This window comes from Phascolarctos cinereus, unplaced genomic scaffold, assembly GCF_003287225.1.
Source record: "Phascolarctos cinereus isolate Bilbo 61053 unplaced genomic scaffold, phaCin_HiC Scaffold_5;HRSCAF=322, whole genome shotgun sequence".
Classification (NCBI taxonomy): Eukaryota; Metazoa; Chordata; class Mammalia; order Diprotodontia; family Phascolarctidae; genus Phascolarctos; species Phascolarctos cinereus.
Window position 1 is genome coordinate 404615683 of NW_027555958.1, and position 14853 is coordinate 404630535.

General features: G+C 36.0%; 1 protein-coding gene across 1 annotated transcript in view; it reads right to left on the reverse strand.

Moving 5' to 3' along the window:
* Positions 1-14853, reverse strand: part of LAMC1 (laminin subunit gamma 1) — a 138263-nt gene that overhangs the window by 122531 nt on the left and 879 nt on the right. The window lies entirely within an intron of this gene.

The window sequence follows — 14853 nt, forward strand, 5'->3', positions numbered from 1 at the left end:
AAGTTCATTACAGCTGCTTTACAGATGTCTGAAATGCTTTAATATTTTGTTACAGAGGAAAATGCATATACCTTACAATAGTATTCCCTACCCCATGAATTGGATCTTAATGAGATTTTCTGTTAAAATCTAAACTATCCACAAGGATACTTTAACAGAAACTTGTCCCTATAGAATGTGACCTTTTTTCTATGGAAAGGCTGTCACAAAATCAAGGTAAACTACTTTCTTTTACATTCAACTTTTTCCCTAAACTCAAAACCAAAAACAAAGGGAATACTAGCTGTGTGACCCTGGACAAGTCACTTAACGCCAATTGCCTATTAAAAAAAAGAGGAAAAGTCACTGTGATTATGGGACTAGAGAAACTAGATACCACTTGGAAAAGAGCCGCCAACCCCAGGAAAATTAATGAACAAATATAAAAATTAAAAGAATATTCCTTAAAAATCACTAAAATATCTTTAAATAAATCCCATTTGAACTCAAATCCTATTTTAAAAAAATAACTTGCTAGCTATAGATACTGAAACTAAGTCTAATGAGAATAAACTTGAAAAATCTTCATGAAAGCTATACAGCACACACATAATCTTTATTAATTTCCCACAAAATCGGGTGAGTCTAAATATTTGATATAAATTACAAATGGTTTCAAATAGTACATGAGTCATACGAGAGTACGTATATAGTGCTTTTAAGTTTGCAAAGCATTTTACATGTCATCTCATTTTGTCCTCATAACAACCCTGTGAAGTTGGTGCTATTATTATCCCTATTTTACAAACAAGGAAACTGAGGCTGAAAAAAGTAACTTTCCCAGGGTCAAACTGCCAGCAAAGTCTGAAACAGGATTTGAACTCGGGTCTTCTGACTCCCAAGTGCAATGCTCCAGTCCCTGAACAATCAACAAAGAACCAAAAGAAAGTATCTCATATGCTACCTCTTTCCACACATGCACCCCGTCTTCCACCCCAACTTCATTACCTGCTACATTTTTCCCTGCAGGCGGCATTTATACTCCATACCTGGAATGAATTCCCTCCACCAACACCAATTTCTCAATAACAAATCTCTGCCTATTGAAACTCTTCCCTTCTTGAGCATCCATCTCTGGTGCCATTTTCCCCAAATCAGAAGTGATCTCTCTCTCTCTCTCTGAATTATTTACCAAACTCTGTATCTCTTCTATGAACTTAAAACATTCTAATTTATATATTACTTGTGGACTTATCTTATGTCTCCCACCAAGACTTTTGAGATTCTCTGAGTCTGTTTCCCTAAATGGGCATAATGACCTTACAGGGCCATTGTGTGGGCCAAATGAGAATTTATGTACACTGATTTATAAACCTTAAAGCACTATATAAATATCAAATATTCACCTTCATATAGATGGCCCCAACACAGTAGAACCTTAGGCACCTAAAAAATATTTAACTAAGGAAAAACAGAATTCTAATGAGATGAGATTGTTTATTAAAATCAAATTACTATCCTTGTAGCCACTGATTCTTTAACAGTTCTAGGTAAAAGCATCCAAAATTTCCAAATAATTTATACATACACTTTAGCCATAAATCTAAGCAGGATTTGTTTCCTTCCTCACATAGCCATCATTGCTGTGGTGTATTAGCACATACAACTAATTGTAAGCATAATAAAAGTTACTCAATTTTCACTAAGTCTCCCTTTTCAAAGACTATGAGCCTCTTTTTCTAGGATACAATTTAGAATTCCTTTGTTCTCTTTTGAGAAAGTCAAAGGAAAAGAACCAAGAAAAAAAATGCGCGTGTTTGTGTGTGTGTGTACACACACACACACACACACACACATACACACACACGGAATCTTAAATAACCAGTGTTTCAAACACAAGCTTTTTAGGCAGTTACCCAGTGTTCAGCACTCTGTTAGTAACTGTGTATAAAGGGCCATTCCTACTGCCCTCCTCCACAAAATGAAGGAAAACAGGCCCATGAATTCTAAAGAAAAAAAAATCATCATGAGTGAGAAAATGGTAGCACATATCACAAATGTATGTATAATATGCACATAGCTTCTCTGTTTAAAAGCAGACGACCAGTGACTCATACACTGCTGGTCATATAATAAGTTAACTCAGGCCTTGTAAAGTTCTGTTGAAAAGAAGCTGGGGGGGGGGAGGACAGGAAAGTGGTTTAGGAAAAAAAAAATCTGAGTTCTTTTTTGCTTCCTAGTTTTGGAAGAGCTAAGGAAAAATGTATACATTTATACACTAGTAGGAAAGGTGGAGGAGAAGGAAGAGAAAACAAATAATTAAATTTTAGCAAATGGAACTATGAACTTTTCATCAAAGAGCAGAGCTAATGTTTTTAAAATACACAACATGTGGCTGAACATTAGCTGGGTATTAAGGAGCGTCAGACCTCCTCTGGTTATCTTTTATATACACAACAAGACTACCACTATTCTTAATGATTTTTTAGTCTGAAAAGTAGAAATGGGGAAAAAAAATAAAAGTAGAAGGGCAGCTAGAACAAGCCTTTGGGGATCCTAGTGGAAAATCTTTTATTTACTTATTTGTTGCCTCCCTCTCTTCTTTTCTTGCTTGCCCCCCAACCCCCATCCCAGTTAACAAAGTATCATCAAACTGCCTGAAACCAGGTTAAGAATTAGAATTAACTTTCAATAAAGGGGAAACTAAATAGAACCTGGGGCACTAGTTAAGGCAGTTTTATCTTTAGTGATGTCAGATAAAAGTCAGAAACTGAACTAGATTCAGCAATTCTCACAGTCAGGAAGGAGTTCTGGATAAGGTAGGAAGGAGATAAGGCAGCATTTCCTTGGATAAAATAAAAGCATGGACTGCCCTTCAGGAAATGGGTTACAGTACACTGACAAATCCCAAGACTTTAATCTACAATTTGATGAATTCCTTGGAAATTCCTCTTTAAAAAAATTAAATGCTTGAAGCTTTTCCTATCCAACCATGCTGTTGGTTGGATACAGGTACCCCAAGTCATGGCATCAAAGCTTTAGAACCACACATAAGTAGTATTCTAATTAAAAGAGGAAAAGTTAAATATGAAGAAAAAATCGTCCTTCACCACCACCACCACCCAATAACCAACAACACTTTAATAATTTTGACCTTTTAGCTCAAAAAAACAGACTATATAGGCAAATAGTATTCTGACTTAAGAAAAGGGTGATTTGTTCTTTGTTTTGATGTTTTCCTCTTAAAATCCAATCTAATAAACTGCTTATCCTAACATTCAAGACTCTCCATCAATAGCTTATCCCCTCCAACGCATACTCAAGCTCATCTTTCATAAGAAAGATTTAGAATTGAAAGGGATTTCAATCTAGCACCATTCAGGTAAACTGATGATGAGTTAAGTGGGTTGTCCATGTTCATTCAGGGAATAACACAACCATGATCCACACTTAGGTTCTCTGACTCTAAATATAGTATTCTTTCTCCTGTACCACGCTGCTTACAATTTTCAACCACACAACTCTTTGAAAGCTTCCTTGACAACTTACTGGTCCTCCTTCCAAGAAATGTCCTCCCAACCAGCTCTATCCATACAAGAGATTCTTAACCCATTTTGAGGCTATGGATGGACCCTTTCCTGGGAACATTTTTAAATGCACAAAATAAAAAAGGATTACAAAGGAAAACCTATTATGTTGAAATACAATTATCAAAATATTTTTAAAAACAAGATCACAGACACCATATTTAGAACCTCTTCTCTGTATCAATCTATGTCCTTCACTGGATATTGTTTCTTGTGATTCAATTTCAATTAACTGAAAAAAGTCATTCACAAAAAGGCTTCAATCTATCCTTCAAGGTTTACTATACATACCTCTCCTTCACATATTCGCATTCTAGACAATCAGGCCAACTTACATACAATTCACATGCATTGCATCTCCTATCTTTGTGCCTTTACACACACACACACACACACACACACACACACACACACACACACACACACACAAAGACAGACACTCACACAACCCTCCCCCAGAGCTAATTCCTCCCCACCCACTCACCTCAAGTTACCATATATTTATTTTGTGTATATTTACTTGTGTATGTGTCATTCCCCTCAACAGAATTAAAACTTAATAAGTTTTTCAGAGAAGGGACTGTTTCATTCTTGTTCAAGCCCCAGCATGTAGCACTGTCTGGCACATATTAGGTGATTTGAAAATGCCTTATTGATCCATTTGTTAATTCTTCCAAGACCAGGTAAACAATCAGCCCATGATGTGTTTTTCGACTAATCCCAATCCATGTTATTTAATCTTCATCATCTTACCAAGTTCTTACTATGTATAACTTATTTTACTTATATCTTACAGTAACTTAACATATGAGGTCATGTTTTACTTCCCAAATAGACTGTAAGCTCCTACAGGGTAAGGGATAAAGCTTCAACTTCTTTGTATCCTCAATAGCACATATTATGGAGCTTTTGTCCATTGAGCTAGGTACATAAATTCTTCCACACCAGTTGTCTAACTAACCAAAGGCTTTTGTTCACCATTTTTATTAGAATCACAGGCCAAGAAAATGGAGAACATGTAATGTTGTATAGGAGAGAATCCTTGCATCATGTTGGACTTGAAACAAAGTTTAACAAAGTTGAATTGGGGAAAAAAACCCAAAACATTGGAGTAAAAATTCACAACAATGAAAGAGTGGCTGCCCCTAAGATGTATGAGAACAGTTTTTACTTAGCAAAGCTCATTAGACAATACCATCTCCTCAAGTTATCATCCTGTATCTCCCTTCCCTTCCACAGCCAAAGTCCCAGAAAAAAAGCAGTCTACATTTGTCTCCATTTCCCCTCACCTCACTTTTCCATCCTTTGTAATTTGATTTCCAACCTTAAATCAAATCAAGACTGCTCTTTCAAAAATTACCAACAATCTCTTAATTGTCATATCTGATATCCTGACCTCCATGAAGCACTTAATATTACTGACAACGCTCCTCTTACAAAATACTCTCCTTTTTGGCTTGTTGTTACACTGCTCTCTTTTGTTTCTTCCTCCTACCTGTTTAATTGCTCCTCCTCAGTCTTCTTTGCTGGACCATCATGCATGTTACAGTCCCAAATTTGGTTGTACCCCCAAACTCTGCACTGAGCATTTACCCCTTCGTTCTAGATACTCTCATTTGGGGACCTCATTGATTCCACTACGGCCACGCAAATAACTCCCAGATCTATGGTCCCTTTCCTTAACACCAGTCACACATCATCAAATTATCTATTGGACATTTCAAAGTACAAAGGACTTTGCAAAAAATATTTGAGGCATCTCAAATTCAATATATTCAAAAACAGAACTTATTATCTTTCTGCTTACACCCAATCCTCTTCCAAACCTTCTTACTTCTGTTGAGGACACCACTATCCTTCAAATCATCCAAGTCTGTAATCTCCATGTCATCCTCAACTGTTCACTTCGACCCACATACCCAGTCAACTGCCAAGTCTATTATTATCCCTATTTTGCAGTTGAAGAAACTGAGGCAGAGAGAGAAGTTATGCGACTTGCCCAGGATCACTCACCTACTAAGTGTCCAAGGCCATATTTGAATTCAGGTCTTTCCTCATTCCAGGTCCAGCTCTCTCACCACTACATGACCTAGCTGCCTCAAAAACACAAACAGGAAAACACAAAAGGAAACTATTCCAGTGAGAAGGAAGAATGGTTTTTGTCTAAAAAGACCAATGTAGACAAACAGCGAACTCATCAACTAATTCAGATTTTTAAAAAAGAAACATACAGAGGATGGAAGCAAGATCAGATAAAACAGCATGAATTTAAGAGCTTAACTAAAGTATGAGAACAAAGTCTGCAAACTAAGGGCCTGTGAGTGACCATGGATTCCATGCTTAGAAAAGATCATTAAAGAAATGGCTGTTTAACATGTATAAAGGAAAGCGGTTATCAACCTTGAAACTTCTTTTTGGACAGGATTCTTAAACTACTGGAAAAGAGAATGCTGTGGAATGACTACAGTGCATTTCTTCCTCACTTCTGCAGTCTAAGAACCTCCCATTTCATTTAAATACACAAAAATATTTAAAGCTGCTCTTTTTGTAGTGGCAAAGAACTGGAAATTAAGAGGACAGAATCAACTGGGGAAAGCCTAAACAAATTATGTTATATGAATGTAATGCAATATTACTGTGCTATAAGACATAACAAAAGAAACCATTTCACATAAACCTGGGGAGACTTGTATGAACTAATACAAAGAGAACTGAGCAGAACCTAGAGAACAATTTCTACAATAACAACACTGTAAATAAAAACAACTTTTTTAAAAAATAAAAACAACTTTGAAAGACATAAAACTAATCAATCCAATAACCAACACTATTCCAAAGGACCAGTGAAGAAACGGGCTACCCGCCTCTTGAAAGAGAGCAGTAATAAACTCAATCAATGTGCAAAATGATGCATACATTTTCAGACATGGTCAACAAAGGGATTTCTTTTACTTGACAATACATATTGCATACAAGGGTTTTATCTTCCTTTCAATGGAGGAGAGAGGGAAAGTTGGGAAAAATATGGGAGACATATGGAAACACTTGACTTATTTAGCATTGGGTAAATCCAGAATAAAAGAATCCCCATGTTTCCTTTAAAACTCACTTCAACATTGACTTTCTACATTGTGTTTTAATCCCCTAGCTGCTAGTGTCTTCCATAAAATAATTACATTCTATTTTGCACATATTTATGACATGTTGTGTCCCTCTCTCCCCAAAAGACTGTAACCATCTTGAGGGCAAGTACTGCTTCATTTTTGTCTTTATATCCCCAGTACATAGTACCTACTAATAAATGTTTGTTCACTGTTTGACAAACAAAACAAGAGTCTGGAAAGAATCTTTCATAGCCAGTTTGAGAGGGAAAATGTTTTGGCTTTCACCACAGAGTTAAATGACAAGTCGTAGAAAAGCCACACTTTTGACCAGAACACATACCAAGCAGAAACAGTCTTAAAGAATTCCTTGAATGTGCACCAAAACCACAGAGAAACCTGTTATTTCACCACTTCAAACCACAGTTATCAACCAAAGCCATTACCTGCTTAAAGAAAGGCAAAAAGACAAAAAGCAGCTGTGCTCTCAGCACACATCCTACATAGTAAGCTCAGGCAAACCACTACATAGTCTACCTCTCACCAATACATTGGTGCTTACTTGAATGCTTTTCCCCAAGTTTTCTCCAGGTACCTTCCCAATAAACCAGTCGGTAGACAAGGAGCTAGAGAAGAGGGCATGGTGTAATGGAAAGAACACTAGACTGCTGGAACAGCAGGAGACCTAATTTCAAACAGGAGCCCTGTCATTAACTTGCCGCAAGACCTTGGGCAAATCACTTAAATTCTTTAAAACTGTTTCCTCATCAGTAAAAGGAAGGGGCTCAACTTGATGATCTTCAAGGTTTCTTTGAATGATTGCTAACTGTGAATCCCAGGTATCCTCTTCAGATACAATATCACATAGAAAAAAAAAATCAAAAAAGATATGAGATTTCTAAAAGCAAACCTAAATGTACTGATCACTTAAACTCAGTTTACTTGTCTTTTCAATCACTATCAAGTATTTAAGCACCTACTATATGCCAAGCACTGTGCAAGTACAAAGATAATAATACTAATTCACAATGAACTTACTTTATAATAGAGACAAGTAAGTATAAAAATACAAAACAAAGAATGACGTTGATAAATATATATGCACAAAGTAGTTAAATACAAAGCAGTTTGGGAGGGAAGGCACAAGCAGTTGGAAAGAGGGAGGAAGTCAGGAAAGGAAGGCTTCATTCAAAAGATGGTACCTGAGTTCCATCTTAAAGAGACTTTATGACGTGGATAGAAGGAGGTAGTACATTCTAAGCATGCAGGATGGCCAGAACAAAGACACAAAAACTGGAGATGGAATGTCACATGTGATGAACAGAATGAAGGTCAGTGAGATTCAAATGCTGAATGCAGGAGATGGAGTATTGTCCAATGAAGCTGGAAAAGTAGGCTGGGGCAAGGTCGTAAAAGATAATCAACAAAAGAGCTTTTATTTTATTTTAGAGGCAACAGAAAGACAATAGAATTGGCCGAGTAGGGGAGTCACATGGTCAAATCTACACCTAAAGAAAATTACTTTGGCAACAACGTTCTGAAGTGGGGAGAGAAGAGGCAGGCAGACCAATTAGGAGGCTGTTGCAATAACCTGGGCAAGAGTTGATAAGGGACTGAACTAAGGTGGTATTTGTGTGAGTGGAGAGAAGTCAAGAGATGTTAGAAGGCAGAAATGGCAAGACTTGACAACTGACTGTATGTGTGGCGTAAGGGTAGGTAGAGTCAAGGATAATGTCAAAATTAGGAACCTGAGACAGTGGAAGAATGGTGACGCCTTCAACAGACATAGGGAATGTTTGAGGATAGGAGGGGGTGAGATAATGAGGTTCAGTTTTAAACACATTGGGTTTAAGATGTCTACTGAATGAATATCCAGTTTAAAAAGATGAATAAGCAATTGATGAGACTGAAGCTCTTAGGACAGACTGCGAATGGACATGGAGACCAAGACAGCAATGTGCCTAGAGATGATAGATTGATATAGTTAAAATCCTGAGGGCTGATGATGATGATGATGATGGTACTAAAAAAGAGAATATAAAGAGAAGAGGCCAATTACAGGACCTTGGGGAACACCCACAGTTACTCAGCATGATATGGATAATGAGCCAGAAAAGTAGACACACTGAGAAGCAGCAGTAAGACAGGTAGAAGGTGAGATAGGAGAGAATGGTGTCATAAAAACCCAGAGAAACAGTATACAGAGAAGAGGGGAGCCAATGTGCCAAATACAGTACAAAGGTCAAGAAGAATTAGGACTAAGAAGAGATAACCAAATTTGGCAATTAAACAATCACTGGTAACTTTGGAGCAGCAGTTTTAGTCATGAAAATGTTATCTAAGCTCACTGCCTCCACTTCTACTACTCTCATTTCTCCACCCTTTAAAATCTGGCTTTTGACCTCACTACTACAAGAGCAAATGTGTCAAGCACAATGCCCACAATATTCCTAAGTACAGTTCAAAAAAGATTAAAAAGTAATTGGAAAATATTTAACAAAATAAATAAAAATACAATAAAACATAACATTAACATCTGCTTTTCTAAGTCAATGTGACTGGGATTTTCTGTATAGTTTGATGGTCCCCATTTCTATTTGAGTATGAAACCACTACTATAGAGGCTGTCCATTTAGAGAGAAAAGAAGAAAAAAAGAGGTGAGGAAAAATATAAACTTAGAAACAAGGAAGCCTATAATTTCTTAAAGCTTTAAGGAAAAAAAAATTAAGCTTTCAAATTTATTTCCCTTCTTTGCCATCACCTCCTCCTACCCAAAGAGACATTGGAGCTCCTCTAATAAAAAGACAGTCTGTTTTATTTTGTTTCATGAATATGTAATTTGCAACACGAGGGTGACTGCACCCCTGGTTATTTTAGGCTGGCTCCAAGGCAGATCCTACTGAAAGAAAAGCAGATGTAGTTAATGTCACACTACAGTCTGGTACAACACTAAAAGAATTCAGAGACATTCCTATAAATGATTTCTCTGGTCACCTCTACTAATTTAGCAACTGTCAAATTTAGCCCAAAATGAGTAAACATCTAATTTTATCATCTATAAAGATAATAGAGAGGAAAGAACTTGAGGCAGTGAAGAGCACTGAACTTGACCTGAATTAGAATCTTAGTTAATGGACCTAGATCAGGAAGGAGCCTAAAGGCCACCTAATCCACCCTCTCACTCTAGAGATGAGGAAATATGGGCTCACACACACAGTAATAACCATCAGAATGGGGTCTGAACTCAAGGCCTCCGAGTACAGAGCCAGTGCTCTTTGGTTAAACTAAATCTCTGAGATCTCTTCCAACTCCAAATCTATGATCCACCAACCTCTGACCAAAGAAGCAGATTCTCTATGTTAGTGCAAACAACAGAGGCAAAGTAACAAAAGTCACATAAAGAAATCACAGTTTTGCACCTGGAAATAGTTACTTCAAGAGAGAACCACAGAATTAGAGTGAGAAGAGACCTTAGAGGTCATCTAGCCCAATTCTTTAACAGAAGGAGGGCTTCCTTGACCTGTCCAAGGTCACAGGTAAACTCAAAAAGGTAAACCATCTTTTCTTTTAATCTTCTCTAGAGAATTTTTTAAAAGTGAAAACAGATCTCTTAGCTTTGGCACTTTTCCCCTAAAACTAAAATTAGGTGGTCCCAGAGTATCCAGTAGACACAGCTAAATACAGTGAGCAAAGGAAAGATTTGTCTAATGAATCAGGCAGCATCATGTGTAAATTACTCACTTGTTTAAGTACTATAAAATTTGAAGTACTTTTTGTTGAACCTTAGGACTTCTTATCTATGATGAAATTTGAAAAAGCAAGTTAACATCCTGGGCCTTCCTTTAAATCCTGCCCATACCCAAAATAAAAGCAGTGCCATTTACAGTATATAGTCAAAGCTAAGTGTCTATTTCAAGAATCAAACATATGAATGAACTACAAAAATAAAATTCTCTAATGTCCATTTTCAAGGAAAAATAATCTCAAACATTACATTAAAATTTAAGGGTGATATGCAAAAAGAGGATATAAAAAATTCTGTCAACATCTATGATTTTTTTCGGAAAGCAAAGCTTTATTAATTATGACTAATATGAATAACTACAATCTATATTTAAGACTAGCCATGATAGCTGGCTGAAATCTCAGGAAAATCTAAATGAAAGATGATGCTAATAACAAAGCATTTAATTCAGGAACATGATAAATAAGAATCACATAGAAACTTTAGAACAGCAATCCAAACGTCCAAAGGTCTGCTCTACAGTCTTTTAATTAGCCTGGGATGAAAATTCCACTATGATGTAAAAAAAATAATAATAATGATCCGTTTCATTGAACATTGTTTGGCAAATGGCTATGCCAAATATTAAAAGGAGACACAGGTTTTGATTATTAAATCTGTAAACTCCCCAAGGGCAGGAGCCCATGACAAACAATTTCATATCCTGCAAAGACACTCAAGATACATGTAAAGAGACCTCAAATACTTAATGAACTTTGAATGCTGAATAATGCAGCTATGAGGGTGAGTGCTATGTGCAACCCCATCAGAAATCAAATGCTTGGCTCTATATTCCCCCCCCATGCCTCCCTGACTTAGAAAAATGAGGTGATTTAATGAAAACTGATGACTCAAAGAAGAAGGGTCTTAAAACAACTTTATATAACTACACCGAACTGGTTGCCATTGAAGAAGCTGAGCTCTTTTAACTACTCCTGTTGAAACCTGCAAAATGTAAACCAAGCCTTCCTGAGACTAACTAAAATAGAGTTTCCCTCAGGGCTCTACAAATACCACAGTGAAGTCACTGAAGTGCTCAGCAAGTCATACTGAAACCTAGATTGAACCAACCCTCCAAAAGTTTTCTTGAAAAATTTCCTATTTCTTCAACAATTAAACATTTCTTGAACCAAATACAGAATAAACCACTGCTATATGTCAATCATTCCAATTTAAACTCATAAAGCAATATTCATATGTGGCTAAAAATGCCTCTTCCCATCACTGTGTTTAATATGTGTTTTAAAAGCATCTCAATCTAGTTTGAATGTTGATTTTAAGGCTTTTTTCTAATCTTCAGATGTCAATTCTACACTGTACCACTGCCTCTCAAAACTTTCACCTTTAAAAGGGAGTCTGATTTTAATTATTTTTAAAACTCCCTCAAAGATCATGGCCCCTTATTCCAAGTTTTCATCCAGGATTGTTAAATTAACAAATGGCGTTATTTTATAATAGAAAAACCTCTAGCTATATAATCTGTGAATTACCTTTCAGCTGTGGGTAAAATTGTCACTTAAAAACAAAGAGGTCATACTTTTCTTACAGATAGAAGTCAAATTTTAAAAAAAAAAAACTTCTTTGAAAGAACAGCACCTGGCTGAGAGCTCTAACATCCAGCAGTTAAGAAAGTGCAGTGCTGGCTCCCACAGCAATGGGAGCTAATTATATCCGACAATACATAGCACTATGAATTACTGTATATGGCATTTAAGATAGGCTCTTGCAGAATCAACTGTTGATTTCCTGGCTTTCCTGTGACAGGTGGTGACAAATATGACAACAACATAATTTGGACTTCCTTTCCTTTGGGAAATGTTGTATCATTCTAAGAAAAAAAGATACCAGTTCAAATAGCTTTGTAATCAGTGGCCACCATGAACCTGATTTTGCTCACTTTAGAGTTGTCCATTCAATGTTTAATAATCGTCTCAGCTGGAACACTAGAAAAATAGTTTTCAGGATCTAGAAGATTTGTATGCTCTCAAAAATAGAGCACATTTGACTGAAAGCATGGAATATTTAATAACCGCACAAACAGTCATGTAACCTGAATTCATAAGGCATATCAGATGCTCCTAAAATCAGCATGCAAGCTGGCCTCTGAAGCTCTATTCTTCATTAATTTAATAAAATCTAGTGTGCATTTGATTTGCAATTTCTTATTTTTTAATTTCCAAAGGAGTCTCCAAAAAGATAAAATCAGAATCCCTATTTTCAATGAAAATTCTATTCAACTGATTTTAAAACACAATACCTAATAATTAATATCCACATTAAAAAAAAAACTCTTTTGGTCAGTCTCTCAGGTAATAAACATTAATTACCTACCATGTGCCTTCAAGCACTGCGCTGAGCACACATAGTAGATGCTCAATAACTAAAACACAACAATTTTCCCCTTTTTACCCCACATTTTCCTCCCCACCCCAAACATTTAAACAGGTTTCCTGAGGAACAGCAAGGAGTATTGAAGTAAGAGTGTGGTCCAGGAGTCGGAATATACAGTCTAATCTTGACTGCAGGTTTTTTGACCCCTTGTCCAGTGCTCTTTACATTCTTATCCTGCTGATTATCTCTTACATTCTAAATCCTAAAATTCTCTGATTCTTATAGCTATAAATGTTCAAGAATACAATAAGCTTCCAAAATGGCTAACATTTTTTTTTCAGAAATTACTCAACCATACAGGTTTAGGACTAAATGTTTTCACAAATCACTCTAACAAAAATTCTGAATGTGGGGACAAAACATTTCATGGATAAAAATTCACAAATAAAATAATTAAGCAATTAGTGTCTTAAATTCACACACACAAAGACTATAACAGCATTTAAAACTGCCCTAAGACTTCTGTGACACCCCCAAAGAATGAAAAATCTGTGTGTCTTGGTCACAGGAATGCCAAGAAGCATATTAAAAGTTAAATAGGCATAACAATCTGAAAGGTTAACCAACTTATGATCAAATTTCAAGTAGTAATTTAATAGCCAACCCTATGTAATCAATAGGTAATAAAGCAATCAACATAGAATAATTAAAGTTCTGTCTGAATGAAGAATCTTAGCATATATAAATTCTAACATAGAAAACCCAAATCTACAAATGTACATAGGCCCATTTTCACTTCAGCAAAATATTATATTTCGAAAAGACATTCCAACTGAATACTTCCTAAAGTTGGTCCTTTCCATAAGAGGACAATACATTTCTTAATTTAGAAATGGACAACCTGAGACTTATTTTTTGTTACTGAAAACAAGCCTAGAATTTCCTTAAGCTAAAATTTAAACAAGAAAAATGACAAAAAAAAATACAAAAACTTGCTTTTGTGCTAAGGTCAAGTATGCCATTGGGAAAAAAAACTAATCAATAGTAATATTAAAAACGACAAATTGGAAGAGTCCTTTCCTAGACTACTCAAAAAGGACCTGTTCTAAGTTAACCTTTTCATAGCTTTGAGTGTTTCTGGTGCATTTTAAAACTTCTTCCTCCATCTCTGAAATTATAGCTGCCTCAGATTTTTCTCTTTAGTGAATACTATGTTTATCAGGAGAAATTTTTATTTCCTGAAAACTCAAGACCAAAACGATTTATTTCAAAAATGTTGAATCCTATTCACCTCACAAAACTGGCCTGTTAATTACAACTTTTTAGTTGTATTTTTAATAAAAAAAAAAAAAGGCAGCACTTCCTGTATTCCAGATACTTTCTCTTAGAATCTTGCTGCTCAGGAAAGCTAAGTGTACCAAAGTAAATGAATTGATGAAAGAAAGGAAGACAACAATCAGGGGCAAAAGTGGCATTCCCCCTACCAAACTTCCATTTTGAAATACCACATCTATGAATATCAGCTGTATAGATTTAGCCTGCCTAAGAATAACAGCAAAAGAGTAGGTCAGGGGAGTGTTCGTTCTCCGGAATTGCATTAAGTGGTAGATATGATGCAACCAGGTCTCCGATCCTAAAGAGCTTCTAATTCTACGAAATCTAGATACTTCTAACTAACTAGATACTTTTAACTACTGTAACTGATTACTGCTTTGCTTATATCTTTTACAAGTTTAAAGAAATATTTAAAAGATTAAAACTACTTTGGATACATCAGCAGATCAAACTTTCCCAACCTCCTCCCCCTACAGTAAGAAGAATGATTTCCATCCATCCTTTTCCTGATTTCCAAAAGATTATTTAAACATTTCTACATTCACTTGGAATCAAAGCATGGGAAAATACTTAAGACTGGCTCGTTTACACACTTCGGGAAACGGTTTCACCAATTACAGCGGGTACAGACCTTTTGTCTTCCCCCATAGTAAGATTAGCATAGAAGCGGTTTTGTGGTCCTTAATTAAGGCTCAAAGGCATAAAGGGACAACAACTTTTAAAGTGAATTTGTGT